At 49.4% G+C, this 12879-nt stretch overlaps 1 protein-coding gene across 1 annotated transcript in view; it reads right to left on the minus strand.

Moving 5' to 3' along the window:
• Window positions 1–12879, minus strand: part of LOC147733931 (sodium- and chloride-dependent GABA transporter 1-like) — a 292502-nt gene that overhangs the window by 60745 nt on the left and 218878 nt on the right. The window lies entirely within an intron of this gene.

A 12879-nucleotide genomic window follows, 5' to 3' on the forward strand; every position in this document is an offset into this window, starting at 1 on the left:
ATGGGTTCCAGAGAAGAGTATGTGTGAAGATACGATTGAGAGTGTGGAATCCATTCAAGCTGAAGCTACAGACAAAGAGTTGAATGAATGGAGAGAAAGCAAGGGTAGATTGGATTCGGATGGTTGTTGGACTGATTTGTCTGAGCATCAAAGATGGTTGTTGCCTAACGCGTATGTGCTTCTGGTTGTTACAATGGCTCATGGAATGGCACATATCAGCGTGAAAGGGATTTGTAAGTTGTTGGCTCCGGTTTGGCAGAATGCGGGAATTCCAAAATGTGCAGAGAACTTGGTTAACAACTGTATGGTGTGCTTGATGTACAATCCTGGTAAGGGAACTCCAACACCAGCTGGTCATTTTGCTCCTCCTACGTATCCGTTTGAGGCTTTGCAGCTAGATTTTATCCATATGGAGAGATGCAACAACTTGAAATATGTTTTAGTGGTTGTTTGCTCCTTTTCTAGATGGGTAGAAGCTTATCCCCTTAAGGACAATACTGCCTTGTCCACAGCGAAAGTTCTGATAAAAGAGTTTTTCCCGAGGTTTGGAATGCCGAGAATTATCTGGAGTGACAATGGGAGTGAATTTGTGGGTCAAGTCATGAAGAGAGTGTGTGCGGGACTAGGTATTCGGCAGAAGTTCCACGCTGCAAATCACCCCCAATCAGCTGGTTTAGTCGAGTGCTATAATGGCACCTTAAAGCTTAAGTTAGCCAAAATCCAAGCGAGCACTGGTCTACAGTGGCCAGATGCTTTGCCTTTAGCGCTCCTGTCAACAAGAATGACTGTGCATTCGAGAATGTGTCTGAGTCCTTACGAAGTTGTCTTTGGTCGCCCTGCTAATATTTGGGGTGTGCCAAGGCCAACTAGATTTAGTGAGATTGAGTACCCTGTGTTGCTTAACTATTTGTGCGAACTGACGACTAAATTGCGTGTCTTACACTAACAGGTGCATGAAAGCCTACCACAAGCTTCAGAAGATCCAGGCCACACTATTGAACCTGGTTCATGGGTCTTCATCAAACATTTCCAGCGGAACAAGAACGATCAGCCCCGTTGGACAGGACCCTTTCAAATACTCCTGTCTACACGTTCTGCAGTTCGAGTACAAGGCAAGAAAAACTGGATCCACGGTGTACACTGTAAGCGAGCACCTTTGCCCTTACCGTACGATAAGTGGGTCCAGGAAGGACTTCCAGACTCTCAAACAGAAACTGTTCCACGATTTTTGCCATTCAGCAATGCTCGTCTGATTGGTACGAACTCTGAGAGACAAAGTGACGATCTTTTACAAGAAGCTGTGCCTCCTTCGAATCGATTGAACACTACTGAGCCTGATTTGTTGTTTAAAGATCAAGAATTGCCTGGAAGAAGCCGCTATAATTTGCGACCGAGAGTCATGGACAAATAAAGCGCAAATAAAGTTTTTTATGATTTTTCTGTTTGCAGGTTAGCTCTCCACCGAGGATCTACTCATTTTTGTTTTTCGAACCGCCATCCGGGTTCAGCTATAGGGTCGCGGTGCCTAAGTCTTTGGAGTGCAAGCCTGAGACACTAGGTCGAGGGTTCTGGTTGGCCTAAGGGGGTTGCCCTGGGTTGACAGAGGCATTCCTTAGCATAGAACACCCTACCATCGCGAGCAGCATATTTAGTTTAGGATGGAATTCTTCGAGTTGGAGAGACCTGCACGGACAATGATTTTTAGAAAGAAGATATGTAAATTGATTTCAAAGAAACGTTTTCTAATACCGTGTGTATTTTTGCTATTGAGTTTGATGACATTCATAATCGGTTATGTGACATTCTCTTTTAAAGTAACGTTTGTTCCCACTGTGCAACCTACACCTCCACCTACTATTTCTTCTCATTCTTTTCACCCTTTGCCTGAACATGAGGTAGTTAGACGATTGGAATTTGCCAATAATTCCTTTATTCAACTTTTGCACCAACACCAGTTACTGATGAACACGACTAACTGTTGGATCTGTGGTTTAATGCCCCATACAACTGATAAGGGTATACCGTACTTAGTTTTGCCTTTTAGTTTGAATGGTTCGATTTGGGCTTACAGAACAATGCAAATGCTACTTACCAGTATGCATCTGTTCTTGGCATGTAGGGCTGCTGACATTCATATCTGTGCATAGATCGCCGCCTAGTGTTGGGTCCGGATGATTGCACATTGTTGTCCTGGAAGAGTCTTCGAAGTATCACGAGATAGGTGGCTCCTCCCCTGGACTACAGTGCGCATGGGCATCGCCTCCATCCCCAGATTGTTTTTAGCCATTGGCAGAGATGGAGTGAAGTATGTGAGTGATGACCATGCTATGAGCATATATGTATATGAAGACTGCAGCTGCTACAGGCGCCGGGGAGGAGGGTGGGCGATATGAATGTCAGCAGCCCTACATGCCAAGAACAGATGCATACTGGTAAGTAGCATTTGCAGTTCGAGGCATGTGGGCTGCTGAATTCATATCTGTGCATAGAATACATAGCAGTCCCTCCATTAGCGGCGGTCGCCCGTGCCAGCTGCAGCAGTCTGAAAAAGTGTCTTGAGAACAGCCTGACCAACAGCTGCCTGCTGTTTGGAGTGCACGTCTACACAGTAATGCTTAGTGAAAGTATGTGTGGTAGACCATGTGGCCGCTCTACAAATATCTTGTAAGGGAATGTTACCCAGGAAAGCCATAGAGGCCCCCAACTTCCTGGTGGAGTGGGCTCTTGGTGGGATAGTGAGAGTGCGTTTAGCTTTAGCGTAACAGATTTGGATGCATTTCACAATCCACCTAGCGATCCCAGCTTTGGAGATAGCGTTTCCCTTGTGGTGTGAGGCAAAAGCAACGAAAAGCTGCTTGGTTTTGCGAAAATCTTTTGTCCTGTCCACATAGTACATCAAGGCTCTTTTAACGTCAAGGGTGTGGAGCATCCGCTCCGCCAGCGTCTCTGGGTTTTGGAAAAACACCGGCAACTCAATTGTCTGGTTCATATGGAATTGAGACACAACCTTGGGTAAGAATTTAGGGTTAGTGCGGAGCACAACCCTGTTAGCATGCACTTGGAAGAAAGGTTCTTGGATGGTGAGCGCCTGCAACTCGCTAACCCTCCGTAGCGATGTAATTGCTACTAAGAAAGCAACCTTCCAAGTCAGAAATTGAAGCTCACAAGAGTGCAGTGGCTCGAAGGGAGGACCCATCAGTCTTGTAAGAACCACATTGAGGTTCCATTCTGGAGCTGGTGGGGTCCTTGGCGGAATGACTCTCTTGAGTCCTTCCAGAAAAGCCTTGATAGCAGGGACCTTAAAAAGTGACAGGTGTTGCCTGTTCTGGAGGTATGCTGCCATAGCAGACAGGTGAATGCGGATGGAAGAGTACGCCAAATTGCATTGATACAGGTGGAACAGGTAGCAAATGATGTTTTGAATTGAAGCATGTAGCGGGTCAATATTGTGGTTAACACAGTAAATAACAAACCTCTTCTATTTAGTGAAGTAGTGTGGCTCACTGGTTAGAGGCGGCAGACCCGAGAGCAGAGGACGGCCCGGGACCAGGGTTCGATTCCCGGCGCGGCAGGTTTCTGGACCAGGGTCAGCGGACTCGATAATTCTCTCGCCTCGGTGCCCACTCTGATCAGCGATCACACTCGGCAACTCTGGGCATTAGCTTGCCTCATCTTCACTAACGGCCCCACCAGACCGCCGGGGATGCCTGGTCTCACCCTGGAGATACCCATTAAGGGACCATCTCTCAGGGAAGCCAGGAAGGGTTTCGCAGCGGTCGAAGCGCCTTGGGACCCTACGGGTAAGTAGTGCGCTATATAAATGCCTATACATTTACATACATTTACATACATTTACATTTAGCCGCATAACAAGCTCTAGTAGTGGGCTTTCTTGCCTCCCGAATTATGTTCATGCAATCGGGAGGAAGATTGAGGTAGCCAAACTCTAGGACTTCAGGAGCCAGATCGCCAGGTTGAGCTGTTGCGGATCTGGGTGCTGAATGTCGCCATGGCTCTGCGTCAGAAGGCTGGGAGTGAGATGAAGCCTTTGATGCGGTACCACGGAGAGTTCCAGAAACGTGGTGTACCATGGTTGGCGAGCCCACGTTGGAGCAACCAGGATGAGAGTCATCGAGTGCTGCCTGAGCTTGCATGCCACCAGCGGTATCAGAGGTGCTGGGGGAAAAGCGTACGCAAATCTGCCTGACCAGTTCATCCACATCGCATTGCCCTGTGATTGCGGGTGTGGGAACCTGGCGGCGAAGCTTGGGCATTTTGCGTTCTCCTTTGTGGCGAACAGGTCTATCTCTGGATGACCCCACCTTAGGAAGTACGGTTGGAGTACCGATGGATGTATCTCCCACTCGTGCATTTGATGACTGTGCCTGCTGAGCAGGTCCGCCATCTGGTTGTCCTTGCCCGGGAGATGCTCTGCCATGAGGAAGATGTTCCTCTGAATGGCCCACTTCCACATGCTCTGAGCCAGATGAGACAGCTGCGGAGAGTGTGTGCCTCCCTGCTTCTGAATGTAGTACATGGCTGTCATGTTGTCCGTCCGGATCAACACGACCTTGTTGCACAGATGTACTTTGAACGCCTTTAAGGCCATGAAGATTGCCATCAGTTCCAACACATTGATGTGCATCTTCCTTTGCTGTAGTGTCCATAGTCCCTGCACTGTGTAGTGGAGTACATGCGCTCCCCATCCCTGAAGAGAAGCGTCCGTCGTCAGGATAATCTGTGGCACAGGCTCTTGGAACGGTCGGCCCTTGCAAAGGTTTTGTGGATTCCACCAATGCAGAGAGTTGTACGCCCGACCGCTCACCAACACTAGGTCTGTCAGTTGCCCATGAGCCTGAGTCCACTGACGTGCCAGGCACTCCTGAAGCGGACGCATATGTAGTCTCGCGTGCGGGACAATGGAGATGCAGGAGGCCATCATGCCTATCAACTGCATGAACACCTTCGCTGGAAGCGAGTGTTGGGGTCTGAATCGTTGGATCAGCGTTTGGATACTGGCGATTCTCACCGAATTCGGCTGCGCAGTGGCTGCCAGAGTGTTTATCGTCGCGCCCAGATACTGTCGTACATGGGCGGGCTGGAGATGGGATTTCGGGTAGTTCAGAGAGAATCCCAGATTGTGCAGGAGATGAATGGTGGGGGACACGTGGTCGGCGCACTGTTGTTCTGTCTTTGCTTGAATGAGCCAGTCGTCCAGGTAAGGGTAGACGTGGACGTTCTGGCGTCGCAGATGCGCCGCCACAGTCGCCAGGCACTTCGTAAAGACCCTTGGCGCTGTGGTGACCCCGAACGGCAGAACCCTGAACTGGTAGTGCTGGTCTTGGATCGTGAATCTGAGATACTTCCTGTGGGAAGGATGCAGGGGGATATGAAAGTATGCGTCCTTTAGATCCAACGTAGCCAGGAAGTCCCCCTGTTGAAGCAGAGGGAGTGCCTGTAGCAACGTGAGCATATGAAAATGCTCCGAGAGAATGTACCAGTTGAGGGGCCTGAGGTCCAGGATGGGCCGCAGGGAACCGTCTTTTTTGGGGATCAGAAAGTACAGAGAGTAAACCCCTGTACCCCTTTCCTGCAGTGGGACGAGCTCGATTGCCCCTTTTTGCAGCATGACCTGAACTTCCTGCTGCAACAAGAGCAAGTGCTCGCCGGACATAGGACGGCTTCTTGGGGGTATGTTCGGTGGAGTGGAGGTAAGTTCCAGACAGTAACCGTACTGGATAAGAGACTTGACCCACCTGTCCGTGGTGATGGATTTCCACGCGGGCAGGAACTGCTGGAGTCTCCCCCCGACCGGTGTTGTGTGGTCGGGGGGCAGTGACAAGGCGTCACTGCTTGTTGGCGGCGGTGGACCTGGAGCTGTTGTTTCCACGTCCCCTGCCTTTGATGTTGTTGCCTCTGTAGCCACCTCTACCCTTGTTGGTGTATGAGGTTTGGGTATTGCCCTTGTAGTACTGGGTGGATTGCGATGCCTGACCCCTTGAGGTGCCTCTGGTATTGGAGCGGCGAAAGGAACCGCCCCGAAACTGCTGAGACTGGAGGGCCCCCATAGACTTAGCAGTGTCTGTATCTTTTTTCATTTTCTCAAGCGTTGCATCCACCTCAGGGCCAAACAAATGGTCAGGATTAACCGTCTGGTTCAGGATGGTCGTTTGTATATCAGGTTTAAACCCTGAAATTCTAAGCCATGCATGTCTTCTGAGCAACACACTAGTGTTGATTGCCCTGGAGGCTGTATCAGCCACATCTAGCGCACATTTGATGGAAGCGTTTGTGATGAGCTTTCCCTCTTGAATTAGCATTTCCCCTGCCTCCTTGTACTGGTCAGGCAAGTGCTGTAGCAGTGCTTCTAGGGTGTCATAATGAGCCCTATCGTAGCGTGCAAGTAGGGCCTGCGTGTTTGAGATGCGCCAAATGTTAGCTGCCTGTGCAGCAATCCGTTTCCCTGAGGCCTCAAAGATTTTTGACTCTTTGTCTGGGGGAGGAGCGTCACCAGTCGTCTGTGAGTTCGCCCTCTTGCGAGCGTTGGACACAACCAAAGAGTCCAGTGGCAAGTGTCCCTTGATATATGTTGGATCCGAGGGCGCTGCCTTATATTTTTTATCAATGCGTGGGTTGACGACACGTGCCCGAGTGGGCTCCTTGAAGACCTCCTGCGCGTGCTTGAGCACCCCCTTGAGCATTGGCAAAGTTTTGATTGACTTTTCGGCCACAGAGAAAGTGTCAAATAAAAAGTCCACATCCACAGGATCGGAGTGCAGCTCGACATCGTGGTTAGCCGCAGCTCTCTCGATCAACGCGTTGAAGGCAGCAGAGTCCTCCGTTGGCGAAGTCTTCGCCGCAAAGAGTTGCGGTTCCTGACCCGACTGCGGGTCGTCAGGGTCGCCTCCGGCAGACCAAGGTTCATGTTCCTCCTCCGGATCCGAGTACGCCGGATAGTTGTACTCGGCCTCCTCCTCGTCGCCATCCCCCGCGTTGGAGTGAGTCGGGGAACGCGGCAGGTCACTCGGAGACGCCGGCGCCAAAGGTGCTAAAGTACTCGCAGAGTCCTTCTTGTTCTTGAGAGGAATGCGAAAGTGTTCCAACACCGGCTCCGTGGTGATTTTCCTTTTGAGGAGGGACAGTTTCCCGGTATTGGCGTCGATGAGGACTTCACGACGTTCTTCCTCCGCGAGTGGCTGGAGCCGAGGCTTAGCCACCACCGGAGACGCTTTGGGCGTCGACACCTCCTTCGAGGGCACCCCAGCTACCTGCTTCGAAGCGAAGGCCTTCGGCGTCGACTTCGGCGGCAGGGTGAAGCGGATAGGCGCTTGTGCCTTCGACAGCTTCTGCGCGGGCTTCGACACCCCAGCCTCAGGGTCGGGAAGCTCCGCGACCTTCCGAATCCGCTGCAGGGACTCTTCGACTTTCTTCGAAAGGGCTGGAGAGGGAGTGCCCGCCTCTCGTGACTTCCCTGACTTGGGAGTGGTGTCGGCGAGAGGCACCGTCTTCGGAGTCGATGCGTTACCGTCCTTGGCTCCGGCGGCCGGAGCCGGGGAAGCCAGAGCTTTGGGATCGCCTTGACGCTTCTTCGAAGCCTTCTTCGGGTCATCGACCGCGACCTTCTTCGGCGCCGACGCAGCCGGGTCGGACGACTTCACCTTCGGCACCGACCCTGAGGCCATTGGGTCGGCCATCTTGGCGGGACTGTCCATGTCGGCCATTTTGAACTTCTTTGATTTTGACGCCTCTAGAGCCTTCAGCACTGCTTTCACTTTCGGTTTAGAAACCGGAGGCGTTGAACCCGAAGGCTTCAGTTTCGTTTTTGGAAATGTGAGTGGCACCTCCAAAATGTCCGTGGCCGGGCCCGTAGGCGGGGCTGCTGGACTAATAACATGGTCTTGGGTAAGGCCCGAAGGCGATCCCTCGACCTGTGCCGCAGGAATGGGGTCGACCCCCGAGTCAGTCCGGGGATGCTCCTCCTCCGAGCTATCCCCCACGGTTGCAATGACCGTATCGTCGTCCCCTACCTCGTCACCGGCTTCGTCAAACTCCTCGTCTCCTGCGTCGTAGGCCTCCCCCTCGGACGCAGGGCTAGAGTCCGAAACCTGTTGGACATTGTCGCTTCCGACGTCTTCTTCGAAGATGTCGTCCGGCGGGGGCGCAGACAGTCTGGCCTGGAGTCTCGCAGCCCGACGAATCCTGAGGGTCTTCTTGCACCGGAACTACGAGCAGGCCATACACCTGGCCTCGTCGTGGTCCGGCGACAGACAAGTGTTGCACACTGGGTGCACGTCGAGGTGCGAGTACTTCGCGTTGCACACCGGGCACCGTTTAAACGGAGTCCGGTCCATGTCTGGAGCGTCGTGTAGGCCCGTCCGCGCCGACAGCACGCGGAAGGGCAGCGAGAGTTCGGAGCTGAAGAATACAGTAAACCCGAACGCAAACGATACCGGCGCCAAGCCTAAAGACCTTTTGGCCTCGAGTTAAGAGAGTTAACAACTATCGGTTCCGACAGAGGGAACCGACACACATCCGAACCCAATGGCGGAAAAAAACAATCTGGGGATGGAGGCGATGCCCATGCGCACTGTAGTCCAGGGGAGGAGCCACCTATCTCGTGATACTTCGAAGACTCTTCCAGGACAACAATGTGCAATCATCCGGACCCAACACTAGGCGGCGATCTATGCACAGATATGAATTCAGCAGCCCACATGCCTCGAACTGTTTATTTATGCCCATAGTGTTTATCCCCTATGTTCACCGAAGGACAACCCGAAGAATAGTGCTGTTGCAAGAGGCATAGTCGACATGGTTAAAGGGACTAATGCAGTTGAAACTATTTCGATAGATGAGAAGCAACCCTATGGTGGTTGGGATATTACTGGATATGGAGTTAGTCTGAGTGTTAACCAGCGAGCGAAAAGTTCTCCACCGATTTGGATAGTGCCCCATCAGGGTCGCTATTGTCTGCAGGGTAATGGCAAGAATCCGAGAGCTCAGTTAGGGAAGAGCATTTGTACTGATACCTACGTATTTTCGTCCCAGTCTTCCCCAGCATTTTTAGCTGCTAAGGGTACCTACTTTGTTTGCTATGACAAAGCATATACATGGTTGCCACCTGATTTTTCGGGCACATGTTTTGTTTCTTTCCTGTTGCCTCCCACTTTTACAGCCGCGGCAGATTACCATAACACGAGAGTTGCTAGAGGTGTCTTTAGCCAAGAAGACACTGCAGGGCAAGAGTTGGGAGATTTCATTAAGGGTTTTCTGCTGTTTTGGGGACCGATGGCTAATAGCAGGAATATTCGCCAGTTGACTAGAGTGGTTGAGTCCACCATAGTCTAAACTGCTGGTGCCCTTAGTAACTTGACTGCTGAGCTCCAGCCGGATAGACTTATGACACTTCAAAATAGAGTTGCCCTTGATGTCATACTAGCAGATCGAGGTGGAGTTTGTAAACTGATTCAATCGAGCTGCTGCGTTTTCATTCCAGACAACGCTCCGTCAGTCTTCCAGGCCATTTCCAAGCTACATAAGATCTCCGATTCTGTCCATTTGGACAAAGGAGATTGGTCGTTGATGGGATGGTTATGGGGATTGATATCCACTTGGGGTTGGAAGATTTTGATGGTCATTGGGATGGTCTTAGCTATCCTTTTTCTGTTCTGTCTCTGTGTACAGTGTGCTCCTGCTATTTGTGGCCTCTGTGCTACTGCGTGTGCAAGGAGACCTGTCCAGAGAGAGGTACTAAGTAATAGGATGATGCTACAGCAACACATCGATGATCTGATGAATATAGATCCGGATTCAGATTGACATGGGTTTGGGTCTGTTGCATATGTAAGGGCAAAAGGAGGGTCTGTAGTTCCATGAGTTTGTGGGTCTGGTTCGGTGGTTCCGAATGCGTTCAATAAAAGTCGTCGGAAATAGACGATTTTGGTGTCAGCAGACCGCAAATGACGAGTGTAGCGTGTACAAGTGTTTTCGAACGAATCGATCTATGAGAACACTCTCTATTTGGGGATTTTGTTTGAACCTTCGGGTTCCATTTTGTGTACGGCAGCCATTTTGTGTGGTTGCCCTCACATAGGCCGATGACCGCAGCCGAATGAGTCCTTGAGACACGTATGCCTTAGCTGACTTCTGAATGACCTGGCCGAACTGACTCCTTGCCCGAGGCTGACCTCGCTGAGGCAGTTCCTTGTTAAGCAGCAGGTCAGATAAAGATCAAAGGGTAGGACATGCCCGAGTTTATAGTACACTGCACCCACCTTTCTATCTTGCTTCTAATCTGTTTCTGTTCCTTCCTTTACGACATAATCACTGATTTGGGTTGAGGGTTTTTATGATGGGTTTGTCCGGCCTGAACGAACAGGAAAATGGAACGTGCTTGGTCATTTCTGGTGGGCTGGACAACGGAAAGTGGGATTGTCGTCATACGCTACTTTTGAAATGTCACACTGTCATTGGTCAGTTTGTATGAACCCAATATTAATTTGGAATGTTGCCTGAGTCTTGATTTTTGGCATAAAAGACCATGCTCCGCTCATTGAATTTGTGCAGTCTCTAGCGAACCACCCGTGTGTGCTTTGTAGATCTCTGTTCCTGGTTGCAGCCAATAAACTTTGGTCTTTGACGTCATCAAGAAGTATCCCGTGTCTCTGTTTGCCAAGGCAGGGGAAGTCGAAGGCATCGGGTGTTTTCCCTGACGCCGCTGGGTTCTAAAACCTGGTCCTTCAGTTCTGGGCCCTACTTTGTATAGTACAAAATCCTTTGTTGTCTGTGCTCAGCAAATACCAGTTCTATCCTCTCTGGCCCAGCTTCCTGGCAGGAGGTGGAGACAGCATTGTCCAAGGCAGACCAGTCCCATTCAGGTGTGAAAGAAATCTCCTCCCTCCTACTCTGAATTCAGCCCAGCCCTGACTCACCTTGGAAAGTCAGGACACACCTCACCGTCCCAAGTGGCTGTCTGAACAGAATGCACATCCCCAGCCCCTGTCACTCCAAATCCAGTCAGTCAATACACAAACCCAGCAGAGGCACACTGGAAGGCTAAGCAAGAAAATATAAATTTTCTAAAATAGTATTTTCAAACACACAATATAAAAATCATCTTTACTAAAAGATGTATTTTTATATTTTGAGTTCAGGCATACTAAACTCCATCTTTCAATCTTGTCCCAACGGGAAGTTATATTTATAAGTTGTTATAAATAAACTCCTATTCTATCCTATAGGACAGATAGCCTTTTAATTGTGAAAAATGGAATACACTGTATTTCACTATCAGGACATTTCACACACCTTGGTTAATGTTAATGTTAACTGGTATTTATATAGCACCTAATCACCGGCAGGTCTCTTAGCGCTTAGAGGAGAGTGGCCAAAAACTACTAAAACGGTGTCATGAACAATGCATGAATCGGGAACTAGACCATATTCAGGGCCTCTCTGAACAGAAGCGTTTTGAGCTGCTTCCTGAACAAGAGGAGAGTGGATTCCTTTCAGAGATGTTCAGGTAACTGGTTACATAGCTATGGGACCAGGATGGAGAAAGCTCTGCCCACTTTTGATGTGGTATTTTACCGTGGGAGGTACAGACGGCAGGCCTCGGAGGACATGTCCTACCTTTCCCATACACTGCACACTGCCCATGGGGCTACCTTGGGCCTACCTTAGGGGTATATTACATGTAAGAAAAGGGAAGGTTAGGGCCTAGCAAGTGGGTGCACTTGCCAGGTCGACATGGAAGTACCAAACTGTGCACAGACATGGCAGTGCAGGTCTGAGTTACATTTACAGGCTGCTCATGTGGGTGACACAATTAGTGCTGCAGGCCAACTAGCAGCATTTAATTTACAGGCCCTAGGCACACACAGTGCACTGTACTAGGGACTTACTAGTAACTCAAATATGCCAATCATGGAATCACTAATCCATAAACACAATTTAAAGGAATAGCATATGCACTTTAGCACGGATCAGCAGTGGTAAAGTGCCCAGAGTTATAAAACCAACAAAAACAGGGTCCAAAACAGGAGGTCCGAAAGCAAAAAGTCTGGCAATAAACCAGCTGAAAAGGCCAGATCTAACAGACTGGCTTATCACACAGGTCTTTCACCCTCAAAACAGTTTCCATCAAGCATTTGCATTTTCCTTTTAATACATGTCCCGCTAAGGCATGATTGTCTACCTAAACTCTCCTTAAGATCTTCAACATATGGTTAACTTTTGCCTCCCGAGCCCTCCCTTTAAAAAAAGCAGTTTTCTAGGTTTCCTCCATTGATGTTCTATCAGTTTCTCCGTTGTTACCAATTTCATCAACCTTAAATCTGCTGAGCAGATTAGATGATGTTTTCGTTGGATGTTGGATAGACTTGGAGAAAGCTCTGTCTGAAGAGTGCTGAGAGAGAGTTCCTCATTTTGCAGTTTACAAACGTTTAACAGCTATTTACTGAAAGCGCCTGCTCTATTAGCATGTCAACCACTGACATAAAAGTTGAGCAAACTCCCCTTACATCCCATATAGGAAGGCTGGTGCTCAAGCGAATATAGCCCATTGAAATTAAAATTACTAGCACATAACCTACCAAATGCAATATTAAACAGCTCTATCCTTGTTTTTATATATGTATTATAGTGCCCCTTCTATAATTCAACTGATTTCAGGAAGCTATCTCAATCGAGGAACCACCAACATTAGGAATGACTGTATTTAACATTTTACTGTCTTCCTTGTTCTTTTTCACCGAGATTTCTCTGATGTGCACCAAAACCACAAAACAAATATAAATAGAGGGTGTTGTCACTGTGCTGACAAAATGGCTCCACAAGTTAAACGCTCACTGCTGATATCTTCTATGTTCCTGAAGGTCA

Source organism: Lissotriton vulgaris, chromosome 1_2 (assembly GCF_964263255.1).
Source record: "Lissotriton vulgaris chromosome 1_2, aLisVul1.2, whole genome shotgun sequence".
Lineage (NCBI taxonomy): Eukaryota > Metazoa > Chordata > Amphibia > Caudata > Salamandridae > Lissotriton > Lissotriton vulgaris.